We start from the raw sequence: 13,836 nt of genomic DNA on the forward strand, positions 1-13,836 counted from the left end.
TTTAAGACCCAGAAAATTGTGAAGAGGTGTTCTCTTTTCTCATGCAGCAGAAGTAGCCAATAGGTTCAGTCAAAACGCTGCATAACTGCATAAGGGATAATATGAGCCGTAAATCTCCCACCGACATGGTGCACGCTTTATTTAACATCACAGCTGACGTAACATTTGAAAAACTCAGAGTCAGATATATGGACATTATTATTTTTTATTTTTGACGGCACTACAAGGAAATAACCCGGTTTATAAATAGTCATGTAAACGCGGTTAACTTGCGTTGTCCGTTTACTGGTTTGCATGTAAACGGGGAAAACTGGTTATTTCAATAAGCTGATTTTTTGGAGTTATCAGCTTACTGGTGTGCATGTAAACACACTCACTGTTAAACCTTACCAGGTTTTTTTATAAGTAAAATACTGGCAACACTGTTGCCAGCTAGTTACTGTCACAAGCTGCGTTTCCATTACAGATTTGCGAAAAACTTTTGCGATATTTCTTAAATGTCGATAAAAAACTGTTGCGAAATGACAGCGTTTCCATAGCTGCAGTTATGCGACTAAAACATATTACTTTCCTCTCGCGATAGGTCATTCCAAAATGATGGCACTTGGTAGGTTTGTATATCCCATCCATCACACTAGCCATTATTTTTATTGGAAGGAGACGTGTGTGTTATCCAAGCATTAATGGCAAGGAAAGCCCCTTAGTACTTAAGCGGCACGGATATGAGGTGTGTGTGTGTGTGTGTCAGATCTGCTTCGAGGTCTTCATGATAATGTAGCATTTCTGTGTTTAGAATCCAGTATTACTGTAATCCTATATTGTCTTTTATGAGTTTAATAAAGAACTCCGTCTCGTCTTCTCTCCAAACAAACCGTCATCTGTAAAGAATGATCGACTTTTTACGCGCGGCAGGTTGACGCATATAGAGTAGAGCGAAATGTTTGAGTTTGCATGTTAACTCAAATGTTTTTTATTTTTTATTTTTACCACTTTCGTTAATTTGGCTAGATATTTCGTTTGATGGGCATATGAACTGAATTTAGAAATGCTTTGGAAAAGAAAAAATGGCATTTAATAAACAATTTTTTTTTTTTTTTAAATGAAGACCGCGTTTGGAGTGAGTGCATGCAAAATAATTAGTTCCCTGAGTCCACAAATAAAATAGACAGTTTATAGTTTATAATTATGTCTTGAACTCATCTGTATAGCTAATGACAAGAGTATTGTGAATTGTTTCATCTCTCTTAAAGGAAGAAGGAAAAAATTAGAACGTCGGTGCTTTTATCGGCCGTGGGTTAAAGAAAACAGCCTAACTACGAAACTAAATAGGCTACGTTTAGGCCTAAACATTAGCCTGTAATATTATTATTTTAATTTATATGTTGATTATGAAAAGTGAGCAGCATGAGTAAGATTCGCAATATGTTTGAGACCTGGGGCGTCACATGATTTTGATCACTTCGAGTTTTATTTTCTAGAAAGTCTTTCTTAAAAAAAATATTTAGTTTTGTATAAATTGTATTTTTATTTTGATCGATGTTTCATAAATTAATTGCCTGTTTATTAAATAAGAAGCAAACTAAGATCGTCTGGAATGGATTGACGTCCGTTACTGGCCTGTTTCCTCGGCCTTTGAGTAAGGCTGAAAATACAGGCTGGCTCTTTCTGTTTTAATACATTTCTTGAATATATGTCTTAATTACAGTATATATAGCCTATAGTCCTTATTAGGAGAAAATATATGCCTTTTAACTACATTATCTTGTTATTAAGACACAATTGAGTGGAAAATATAATATATAGACTCTATGTTGCAGCAATGCGTCACCGCAACATGTAATTTACAATTGACATGTAAATGCGAAAAAAACGTTTCCATTGCAGTTTTGCGAAAATGTCTTTTTTCGAATTGCCTGAAAAACCACCTCATGAGAGCGTAAAACCTTTTTTGCGATATATGGGAGTTTTTGCGAAATTGCAGCGTTTCCATTGGGCGTATTTTCAAATCGCAATTTCAATTTGCGCAATTTGAAGGGTAATGGAAACGCGGCTACTGACACGCCAGGCTCCAACATCACCCACTCACAACGCACACCCTCTCCCGAATTCTAATCATGCACACCTGATCCTCATCACCACCCCAATCTACCACAGCACAAGACACACACACCCCATCAGTCACTGTCCGGTCTCGTCAATGAGAAGGTACTAACGCTCTTTGCTTTACCTCAGGACTCCCTCGAAGTATCCCTGCGATCTTCTACGTCTCTTGTCAGAATCTCCTCGTGTTTCCCAGTCCGGTGTGTGTCTCCAGCGAACTCTCCATTGATATTCTCCAGCGATCTCTCCAACAATACCCTCTACCCTCACGACGACTCCCATTCAACTGCCCACCTGCCCTTCGCTACAGTCTCTGGTGCTCAATAAACTCTGCTAACTAACATCTTTGTCTCCTGCAGTCTCTGTAACGTGACAGTTACTGTAAAGAACAGTAATTAACTGCTGCTGCCAGTTAACCACTGCTATAAACCACTGCAATAAACCACTGCTGCCAGTTATCAACTGTAATGCCGGATTTACGATATAAAACTGGCAACAATGTTTGTCCCCTCAGGATTAATCCTCACTAAAAACCTGTTGAGTGAATCAGACAACAACTATTTTAGAAATGGAGTAACAAATTATACAGTTCAGAAAAAAACAACAACAACATACTACAAAATAATATATAAATAAATATAAAATGCACAACTGTGGCAAACTCATGTTACATTATTGCACATGTACCTTTCAGTGAGTTCTAATGTGGCACTGGCTGACTCTTGGGATTCAATGTTAAAAACATAGAAGACGCTGAACAACAGAGTGCCACAGAGAAATCCAACCGCTCATCAATGCAATGTATGTCACTTTCCACTCAATGCTAATCATCCACTTAGATGAATAGAAGGCTCCTGAAATATGAACTCACCATAAAAACTGCCAAAACACATTCATTATTTACCATATATTTCATATTACCGTGCATGATGAGCCTTGGTGTGACTAGTAGATGTAGATCATTTTCCACTGACATTCGGTTTTAAGTTTTCTTCAAAATTTGCCCCTAGTTTGTTGTTATTTTGTATAAAAAATTAGTTGGCGAAAAGGCAAATTGGAAAGTTTGTATCTGCACATTGTGGCAAAGCCTGACTAAGAAAAATGAAAGCAACGATAAAACAAGTTGTTTATCAGCAAGAGTACAATTGCTGATAAATGCAGTTATTCCTGAAAAAATGTTCTACACAAATGGATATTACTTGTGAGGAGAGGCTAAACAACTTGCTAATCAGGAAGCTATTTCAAACCATGCATATAAGCAATCTAACTTTACATTATGCATTTTAAAAACACAAATATCTGAATCATTAACTTACTTGTAGTTGTGTGGTTCATTTTCAGTCTGAAAACATACACATCTACTATTTAAGTTCTTAACACAGCACGGAGCAGTAGCAAACAAACTCCAAATGGGTGACACCTGCTCGTTTAGGCTCAAACATTCAGCCCTTGTGTATGTATTTGTGTGCTCACATGCATGCTTGCATGCATATGTGTGTGTTAATGAAAGATATAAAGTCACATTTTGGCAGCTTTGGAATCTGTGGTCTCATAGCTGTCGTATGAATAGCTGAGCTGTTGATAATATTTGAAAGATGTGGTCTTATTAAAATGTTGCTAGCCTACTTGTTAAAAGATTTTATGCCACATGACCCTTATAAACTCGATATGAAAGGCAAATCTCTTGTTTGAAACCTTCCTTAATCTAACCCTCATAAATGTGTTGCTTATGGTTCAGAAAAAAGTAAGCACTATCATACAAGAACTTATTGTGTGCTATTAAACAGTGAAATGAAGATCCTGGAAGAACATTTCTATCAAATAAATATATCCATAATCCTATTCCCAATTCTATCCCTATTTCTAACAATAAAGTACTCTGTAAAGATGTGCTGTGTCATAAAATTAATTATACTACAGGGCTGTTGAATGCTTGAATCTGACATTCTAAGGTGAGCAATTATTTTTAGGGAAATGCTAAAGTAGTTTCAGGCAGGTCTCGACAGCTTTACAGTTCCATATCACTTCGCAAAATGATTGCAGCTATTTCAAAAGGTCCTTACAGCTACAACAGCAAAAGAACCAAAACATACAACGACACTCACCAACCAAATAAATATAATAAAAAAATTATATATAAAAATTAGAATTTTTTCCATGTATTCCCCACAAAATGAAGTTTAATTATGTACGAAACGCACATACTCTCTTTCTCCCGCTCTCTCTCCCACAATAAAACACACACACATGCAGTGGAAACACACACTCGTAGAGAAACGTGTTGTCAGCATGGCTCTGACAATTTTATCAATAAAATAGTTTATCCACTTAAAAGCTACATGACATTTCTCACTAGCGAGGTAATAAGGGCGCTTTTCTTACAGTTCCATATTAGTAGCCGCTGCTGCAGAACATTTTAAAAAGACGTACAGACTGAGGTAATTCACATATGCCATCTCTCTTTCTCTCTCTCTCTCTCTCTCTCTCTCTCTCTCTCTCTCTCTCTCTCTCTCTCGCTCTAATAACTAATATCATGACATTAGTCTGCTATCAGTGGCAGCAAATCGAATCTGCCGCGAGTGTCGTCTATCAACTCTCAATACAGTTCTGAGCTGTAAAAACCAAACTCTGGTCAGGCCAATCACATTGTGTATAGTCGTTGGGCGGGGCTCAACATAACGACGGCAGAGTTGCTTGCGTGCTTCTAGTAAACACAGAAGCTGTCGAACGGCTGTCTTTCAAATCACATTTGAATGCGACTCTGGAAGACTTGGAGTAAGTTTTTCTCTGAGAAAAGAACAAAGAACAGCACTGAAATCATTCTTAAAAAGGCATCATGTGTTCAGTTTTGCCCACCGAATACAGCAATGTTTAATCTATCAACGAGCTCCGCTTCATGTTGCTCTGGCTGGTTTTAGCTCTATCCTATTGCGTGCAGCGGGAGTTTAAAAGACATCCGATTATCGGTTGAGCCCTATCAATGGTGAATTTCCAGACCAAACATCTTGATGTGGGTCTGGCTTGTCAGACTAATAATATATGATAACAGCAATGAGAAACAAACAAGACTAGAAGACAGAGATGCCAGAGAGACACCTGTCACTTGCATGAGAACGTCATTAAAGCTTGAAGCTTCTTGTTGGTCGGATGCGAAACGATTACTAAATTATTAGATCATTTCTGGATATACTTTTTCTTTGAATAAATAATAATCCAGAATATCACAAGACATGGGATTGCTCTTAAAATCCATCAGTGGAAATAACAAAGAAGAGGAACAAGAAGAGGAAGACAAGCAAGAGAAACAAAAAAGGGACGTGCCACTTTCTGTCAGGATGTTATTATTTGAAATGAAAAGTTTATTAAAAAATAAAAAAATAAAGTTGTTTTTCAATAAATGTTTCCAAGTGATATCAGATTTTGTACATGCTTTTTATTGTACTTACCCTGTAAGAACACAGATAATTACCACTTAATTGAAAAATAAGTTCAGTATAAATCATTTGTTAATTTTCCTAGTTACCCCTGTATTCCCCAAATATTACATATTGTTTACTTACACCTACACTTATTTTATAGTTACACTATAATTATTGAAAGTTATGCTGTAAATTCACTTTAGTTACACATTACTTTCCGCACTGTAATCTAAAGCGTTACCAACAAAACCTGATACATTTCTTGAAATAAATAATCTGAACAATGTTTTGAGGTGTGGTAACCATAGTATAAGCGGAATAATTGACTATGGGCCATTGAATTATTCAAAAAATAATGCACACCCAAGGTGGTAATGCAGTCACGACACGAAGCAGAGTTACACCTTAGATGTGCATTATTTTTCGAATAATTCAAAAGCCCGTTGTCAACACTTTTTGACGGTAAAAGTGACTACAGTAAACTCAGTCCCTGAAGACGAGGACGAGGATGACGTTCTCCCTGCACGCCTTTTATACTTCCAGTTCAAACTAGTATGATGTCATGGCTGTCGTCCACCAATAGGATTGCCATGATTGTACAGTTGCTTCAGTTATCAGTCACGCTGAGGCATTCTCCATAGCGTTGGATGCAATGTGAGTTTCCTTCGAAAGGGAATCTCCCTCTTCTGGGTGAGTCATGAGGCAGAGGCTTGGCATGCTAAATTATAGAGGTGAGAGGTTACCTCTCACCTGTGTACTTGACATCACAGAGGTCAGAGTTAAGAGCTCATCCCTGTTAAAGACACAAGATAATATAAAGATAAAGGTTAATTGATTGAAAATGGGGTTAATGAATATAATAAACCCAGAGGACTAAACCCCCTGTGTATCTGAGAGAAAGAAAATAACCAAGACAATGACAGGATTAATTATCACATGTCACTGGGGGTTGATGTTTGGTGGAATCTGGTCAAAAGGATGAGATTTATCCGCACTGCATTTTTACAGCCGGCCCATCTCTACAAATGATACTAATTGAACGAATTTCCCCAAAACATGGCCATTTGTCATCATAAAATAAAAACACAAAATAATATAATGACTGATAACAATAAACACACTGATAATGGAAAATTATGATAATACATGCTTTGGGTTGAACTTGTTGATAATCCTAAACGGAGAACTTGTTCGCATATACTTTCATCTTCACTATTTCTCTCAGAAATGATTATCGTGTTGGTGAAGTACTCTGTGTATCCTTAAATTCATTTTACAACCCCGGCAAAGTCGCAAAGATCGTTTACACTCACATTTTTCTTCTAACATTTATTCCAGCGTGTGTGCAGACAGGGTTGCCTCATTTTTACAACACGCCCCATAATTACAGCCCAATGGAGCAGTATTAGACTAGCCTGATATCGTCATACTCAATTCTAGTCAGAATATGAGTCTGATACTGCTCCACTGGGCTGTGATTATGGGGTGCGTTTCAACCGTACCAGGAAAGACCTCAATTGGATAGACCTACAACCAATCAAAGCAACTGAGCGACGCATAATGATAGTTGTCAATTGTCAAAAGAACTCAACTGCACTGTGTTTCCAAGTCTGCGGTTTTCCCGAGGGTTGTTTTCTTTGTCCGCGGGTTGACGCGACCTCAATTATGTGATATATATATACCATGGGTGTCGGAAGCAAATATAAAAAGTGTGTGGGTCCTTTCTCTCAGAATTTTTTTTACTGAAGTAATATTAGATGCCATTTACATTAAATAAAAATATACCACCGTTTACTAAACGACTGATTGGGCGAGACAAAATTACGGAAATTACTGAGTCATTAACTGTGGCTGTAGTGTAGGGGTAAGACACGTCATCATGTTTTGACGCAAATTGATCAGAGGTTTGAAACCGCCTTTTTCCACACTCGCTCTACTCCCTTTTCCCATCACATATCAGATCGGAAAGGCATTTATTTTAAATAAAAATTGAGAAAATATTAGAAAAGTGGAAATAAAGCATCTAACATGTTTAATAATAAGTGTTTCTCGGTTAAGAGTAGGTAAACAGACGTGCTGAATTAGAGCAACACAATCATCATTTCTGAGTGAAATAGGGAAGGTGAATCCATATATGAACAAGACTAGTTCTCTGTTTAGGATCAGAACAAATTCAACCGCAGCGCCTTTGATGACGTGGATGATTATGTTACTGTTTATCATCTGTCTATCATTGTCTAAAGCCCGCCCTGATGATTTCATTGGTCCGAACAGTTTCTGTTCGGGCATAATAACTCTCTATGGATCAAGACCAGACCGAACTGCCCGAGCTCAAATGTTGTGTGCAGGGCTGAGTTCGGCTGACACCCAGGCTAGTATCAGACTCATATTCTGACTAGAATTGAGTATGATGACTTCAGGCTAGCAATATACAGAATCTTTAACAAAGTATTTGTAATATTTGAATATGGGTAAAAATGTTCATTTTAGACCAGCCACTACTATATAAATAGCCTACATTGAATAGACTTTTTTGCATTACAGTAATGAAAATAAGTAAATAATTCAATAAATATTTAAATAATGCAAGTTTATTGTGCAAACATAGCTTATTGTGGGCAAGGTAGGTTATTTGCTTCATTTGCTACTTTTTTTTTTGGAGGGTGAAATAAGACCGAGACAGGTTTTGTAAGATCTATTTAAATAACACATGGACAAGGACGATTATGGAACATCATGTTCAATCCAACTACAAAAACTCTTCCCACACGCACTCACAGACAATGCGAGAGCATGTGTTCATGCCTGGAGAGACAGACAGAGATAGAGAGGAACAGAGAGAAATGTATACTCTTGAACTGACTCTGGAAAGGGGTGGTGTGTATATACACTGTAAAAGAACATCAGACTCATCAAGATGGCCTTGGACAACTTCAAAGAGGACATTTGCAAAAGAGGAATTCAACTGTGAATTTTCACAATAGCTTTGCTATTATTTTGGCAGATGTAGAGTGGGACTGAAACGAAAACTATTGAATTTCAAAGGTTATGCAAGATATCTAAGGTTTCTTAGTTTTACGCCAAAGCAAGCATCATTACGAGTTCTGGGACATGCAGAACAAACACTTTGAATATTTGCTATGGATTTAACAAGCTACTCACATACCTTTTATAGATGCTGCTAAAAGTTCACCAAGGACAGACTATAACAGAAATGTGAATGTAAAGGAAACACAAAATTATGCAAAAAATGTCTGCAGTGTTTTTTTATTTTTTATTATTATTATTTTATGTACTGTGATGGAAACTAGGTTGGACCGAATCAATATTTTAAGAGTCCCAAGAATGTTGTTAGACTTTGTGCTGCAGGACAGAATTTAGTATTTAATGCATTGGAGGGGAATAGTCTCCAATTCAAAAATCCTTTTTTTACTCCTAGCAAGTTGTCCTGGCTTGTATGATTTAGAGACAAGAAAAATGTACAGATTAAATTGCATTAAATTATGTCCCATCCATCCAATACACAAATTATTCCAATACCATTCAGATTTTACGGTTCTCTGTGCTAATTTCCGTACCACAGCAAAATCTGTTGGAACTATTTTAGAGCTGAGTTAGAACTATTCAGAGGCTGAATTTGGTTTTGGTTGGCTCATTTGGTTTTGATATAAATTACTTCATTAGTAGATATTTTGTACCTTTCTAAAGAAATATCTATCATGTTTGTGTGACTAGTATTCACTGAGTTACAGTTCATTTTCAGAAACATTTCAGAGTGGACCGAGAGACAGATGGGAGAACACACATCCTGTTTGTTTATTTAGTGAAAATAACAACATTTAGCTTGTATTGTGAGGGTACACAAATAAAACTGTGTGGCCAGAAATGATGGAGTATTTTAAAGGTGCCCTAGAATGAAAAATTAAATTAACCTTGCCATACTGAAATAATAAGAGTTCAGTACATGGACATCACATACTGAGTCTCAAACACTGTTGCCTCCTACTTCTTATGTAAATCTCGTGCATGAAAAACACCACAGGAAAATAAGTAATTCTCAACATAAGGCCAACCGTGACGCAAGCGTTGGGGATCATTTATATGCACGCCCCCAATATTTGCATCTGTCCAAACATGTTCATTGTCAGGCGGAACTGACGGAGCCGAATCATCGGGACTGCAGATAAACAAACGACACTTGAGGATAGCAAAAACGGCAGCTCTCATGGACACAAATGTCATGTTCCAGGCTGTGCAGGGGACGTGAGGACTTTTCTACCCAGCCCACAGATAAAAAATGTCAACAGTCATGGTTGATGTTTATAATCGGATACCGCAACAATTTAATTCAAGATCGTTCGTTTTTTCGGCCCATTTCAAGCAAGCTTTGCTCAGCGTCTTAAGCTGAAGAAAGGGGCAATTACAACTGTATTCCTGCAAGCAGTAAGTAGTGATTTTATCCACTTATTGACTGTTTAAACAATTTCTGATTAAATTGAAAGTTTCTTAGCGAGACAACATTGTCTAGATGAAGCAAGATGCTAGTACAGTAACAATAGGAAACTCCAAGTACCATACAAAACTAAATAGTGTGTCTAATGACAAAGGGTAATATTATTTTGAATTACAAAATACAACCCTACATACTTTGCTTACAGATCGTTCACTCGAGCCTTCTAGCAAACGTCACCTTTTCCACCAAACGATAGTCATTTGACAAGGGTATTCATTTTGTGAAAATATATATATTTAGATTTTTGAGAACATAAGTATGTTTTTGCATGTTTGTATTTCAGAGTACATCACAGTCACTGCGTAGCCTACATTTTGACTAACGTTATATAAACATGCAATATCATTGACAAAAAAAGACGAGTCTAAAATAACTGGTTTTGGTTTTGACTGAGAAAGGAAGAGCGTTTGTGCTTGCGGTTGCCAAATTTCAGTCATTCAAATCCCCCAATCAGAGCTTTTCTGTGAAAATAACACATACTATCCGGGGTTTTACCTAAACATGTACAATCTGGCAACCATATGCACGCCAGCTCTCTCTCTCTCTCACGCACGAATGATCTGAACACACCAATAAACAAGTAAACTGCATTTTAGTAATCTTCATTTGAGATGTTCTGCTTAAAGTGTCATTCAGTCGGTCTGTGTTCTGTCAGGACGGTCAGGACTCACGAGCCGTTTCGCTTAACAACTGAACTGCTGTGTGCTGTGAGCTGCTGAAATAAGCCAATCAGAGAAGAGCTCAACAATAATATTGATAACTCTTCCAAATAAGGCAAAAACAGATCATTGCATCATAGGGACAATTTCTAGGGTTGTAAATGGACCTGTAAAATTGTATCTGGACAATTTTTGCCCTTAAATAAGCCACTTATCCTCTATGTAGATATCAGAGAATAATTTAACATATTGTTTCAAATCATTCTAGGGCACCTTTAAGTGTGTTTTACGCTGTCATAAGGAAAAATCTAGCAGAAATCATCGGGTTCAAGATATTCAGATATTCTACTGACTAAGTTACTTTTCAGCTACGTCAAATTCTACTTAACCAAACCTTAACACCTAACCTAACAGTCTACTGAAGTCACACGTTTCTACCGCAGGACCTTTCCCCAGGAACTAGGGACTTTGGGGAGGAACTCTGTGTTTTGACCACAGGGACTAGGTTCTAAATGAAGTTCCGGGTAAAAATTTCCACCTCAAAATGTCCCTGCTCGAAACTTTTGGGGGTGGGACATGCTGAACATGCATGTTGGTTAAGTTCATGCAGCATTTTGATTGGTTGGCTCCAGGCAGCATTTTATTTCAACCACTATTTTTAAAAGTCTATTCGAAATTAACAATGAAGTTTACAAAATATGACTGATGGAGCGACAACAACATTCAGGCTTTATGTGGAGGAAAAAATCCAGCGGGAACTGGAAAGTTAAGCCAGTCCTACGTCATTGGATTAATCTTCACGCTACTTTAGACCTTGTTGGAAATGCAGACAGAAACTGGTTTGGGGGAAATAAGTTATTGGGACAAATTGTTCCGCATAATTTCGGTGGAATTGCGGCCTGAAACTCAAATGAGAGTTAACTGACATGTAGTTGCAAAATTACTTAGTAGTATATATAGTGTAACCCTCACTGAATCTAGATGTAAATCTAGGCTGCCATTGAATATAATCCTTGGATATAGTTTGCCTTCATGGGACTCCAAGACGAGTGCGTTTTACAATAGCCACATACAGTGTTTATAATGTGAACATCTGCAGCAGCTGGAGAGTAGCCTACTCTGGTGTGCAGTGAAGCCTGCAGTTTTCTGCCAGAGGAAGTGCCTCCTCTTCTGGTGTGTGTGCATGTCTGAAATGTGCATGTCTGTGTAAAATATCTCTGATTTCATAAGTCAGAGGGGAATCAGCAATGCTTAAACTCTGCATCAGTGGTTCTCAACTGGTTATGAGCCATAAATGGGTCGCGGGCCTGTTCAGATAGTGGAAATAAAAATGATAAATGCAAATGATACAAAAACACATAGGGCCCTATCTTGCACCGAGCGCAATTGACTTTGTACACCGACGCATGTGTCATTCCTATTTTGCACCCGCGCAAAGCGTGCTTTTCCCTCCACAGAAGCACGTCGCTTAACTAGTGAATGAACTTGCGCTCCCTGGGCGGTTCAGCGCAAAAAAGGAGGCGTGTTCCGGCGCAAACAATCCCTGGTGCTATTTTACTGTTCCATTAAACAATTGCGCCACTGACCAGAAAAAACCTAGTCTAAAGTCAGTGGCGCGTTGCGCGTTGTTCATTATACTATTTTAAGGGCGCATGCTTGACCATAATGTATAGCGTGCACAACGCGCATACACTTTGCTCATGTAATCTACACAGATGCAACAGTTATTTTTGCAAATCATAAATTGTTACACTAAAAAAATATTAACACATGAGATGACGGAAATCATTGTGGTGTGCGACGAAGATGTGAAAAAATAGGCATAAATCTAGCTTACAAATTATTCAGGCTAATTGTAGTAATTAAGGATCAGACCTGTTTGCCCAATAGTGGCAAGATATATGTATATAAGGACATCTGACAAAGTGGGTTGTCCGTCAAGAACCAGAAAAAAAAAAAAAAAAAAAATCGACTGAAAAACTGAAAAAACTGTTTAACCGACGTCTGTTTAACCGACGCTATTTTGGGTGGGTTTCTCCCATCCCCATACAACACAACTTCTCTGTCTTTCACTGCTCTTACAAGAACATCAGTCTCCTCGGCTGTGAACCGCTCCTGGTGTGCGCCTGGTAAATACGCCATAATAATAGCAATTCATAATGGAACTTGCGCACCTGCTTTTAAAGGGAATGTTGGATGATGCTCTGATTGGTTTATTCACGTTACGCCCAAACCACACCTATGAATAATGAAGCTACTTCAGACCAACCTATTTTAGATTTGCGCCGGGCGCAAGAGCCATTTATCCCGCCAGGAAAATAGCAACAGCGCCGAGACCCGCCCACAAAGTTACTTGCGCTTTGCCACTTGCGTTTTAGATCTTTAAAATAGGGCCCATAGTGTAAAACTATGATATTTTACCAATACCATTAGCAAAATTGTAGCCTGACGTGGTCATACTCAATTCTAGTCAGAATATGAGTCTGAAACTGCTCCATTGGGCTGTGATTATGGGGTGTGTTTTAACCGAACCAGGGAAGACATCAATTGGATAAACCTACAACTAGGGCTGGGCGATATGACGAAATATATAGTCTGGACGATAGAAAATGTCTATCGTTTTATATTAGGCTCTATCGCTTACGTCACGATAAGGCGTTTACGGCAGAATTTTACGTCAAGATGCACCTCACGCCACGGCTTGCCCATGCACGCTGCAATACATAAACAAAAATGGAGGAAGACGGTAGTAGACGCGGTTCGGACCAGGGTAATTCTCAGAGGAATTATGCCAGAGTGGTGGCATAAGCGCTCAAAACAAACTTCAGACACAGACGCTGCAACGGGCTTTTACGCATGGCACACCATAGCCATATATTGAAATATTTTAATGGCAGGTGTAGGGATGGCAAAAACGTCTCAGGTTACGTATGTAACCCTAGTTCCCTGAGGGAACGAGACGCTGCGTCGAAACGCTGTGAGAACGCCTCTGCGTTAATGCGTCGTGAAGCGCCTGTAGAACCATTCCATCGGAAAAAAGATCGATCGTCGGCGTGATGACGTCATCGACCGGAAGCTATAAAACGTCCGCGAAAACAAACAGGAACTAACTTCTGATAAAGCCTGAAGTAAGTGATCACGGACA

Source organism: Pseudorasbora parva, chromosome 24 (genome assembly GCF_024679245.1).
Source record: "Pseudorasbora parva isolate DD20220531a chromosome 24, ASM2467924v1, whole genome shotgun sequence".
NCBI classification, from domain to species: Eukaryota; Metazoa; Chordata; class Actinopteri; order Cypriniformes; family Gobionidae; genus Pseudorasbora; species Pseudorasbora parva.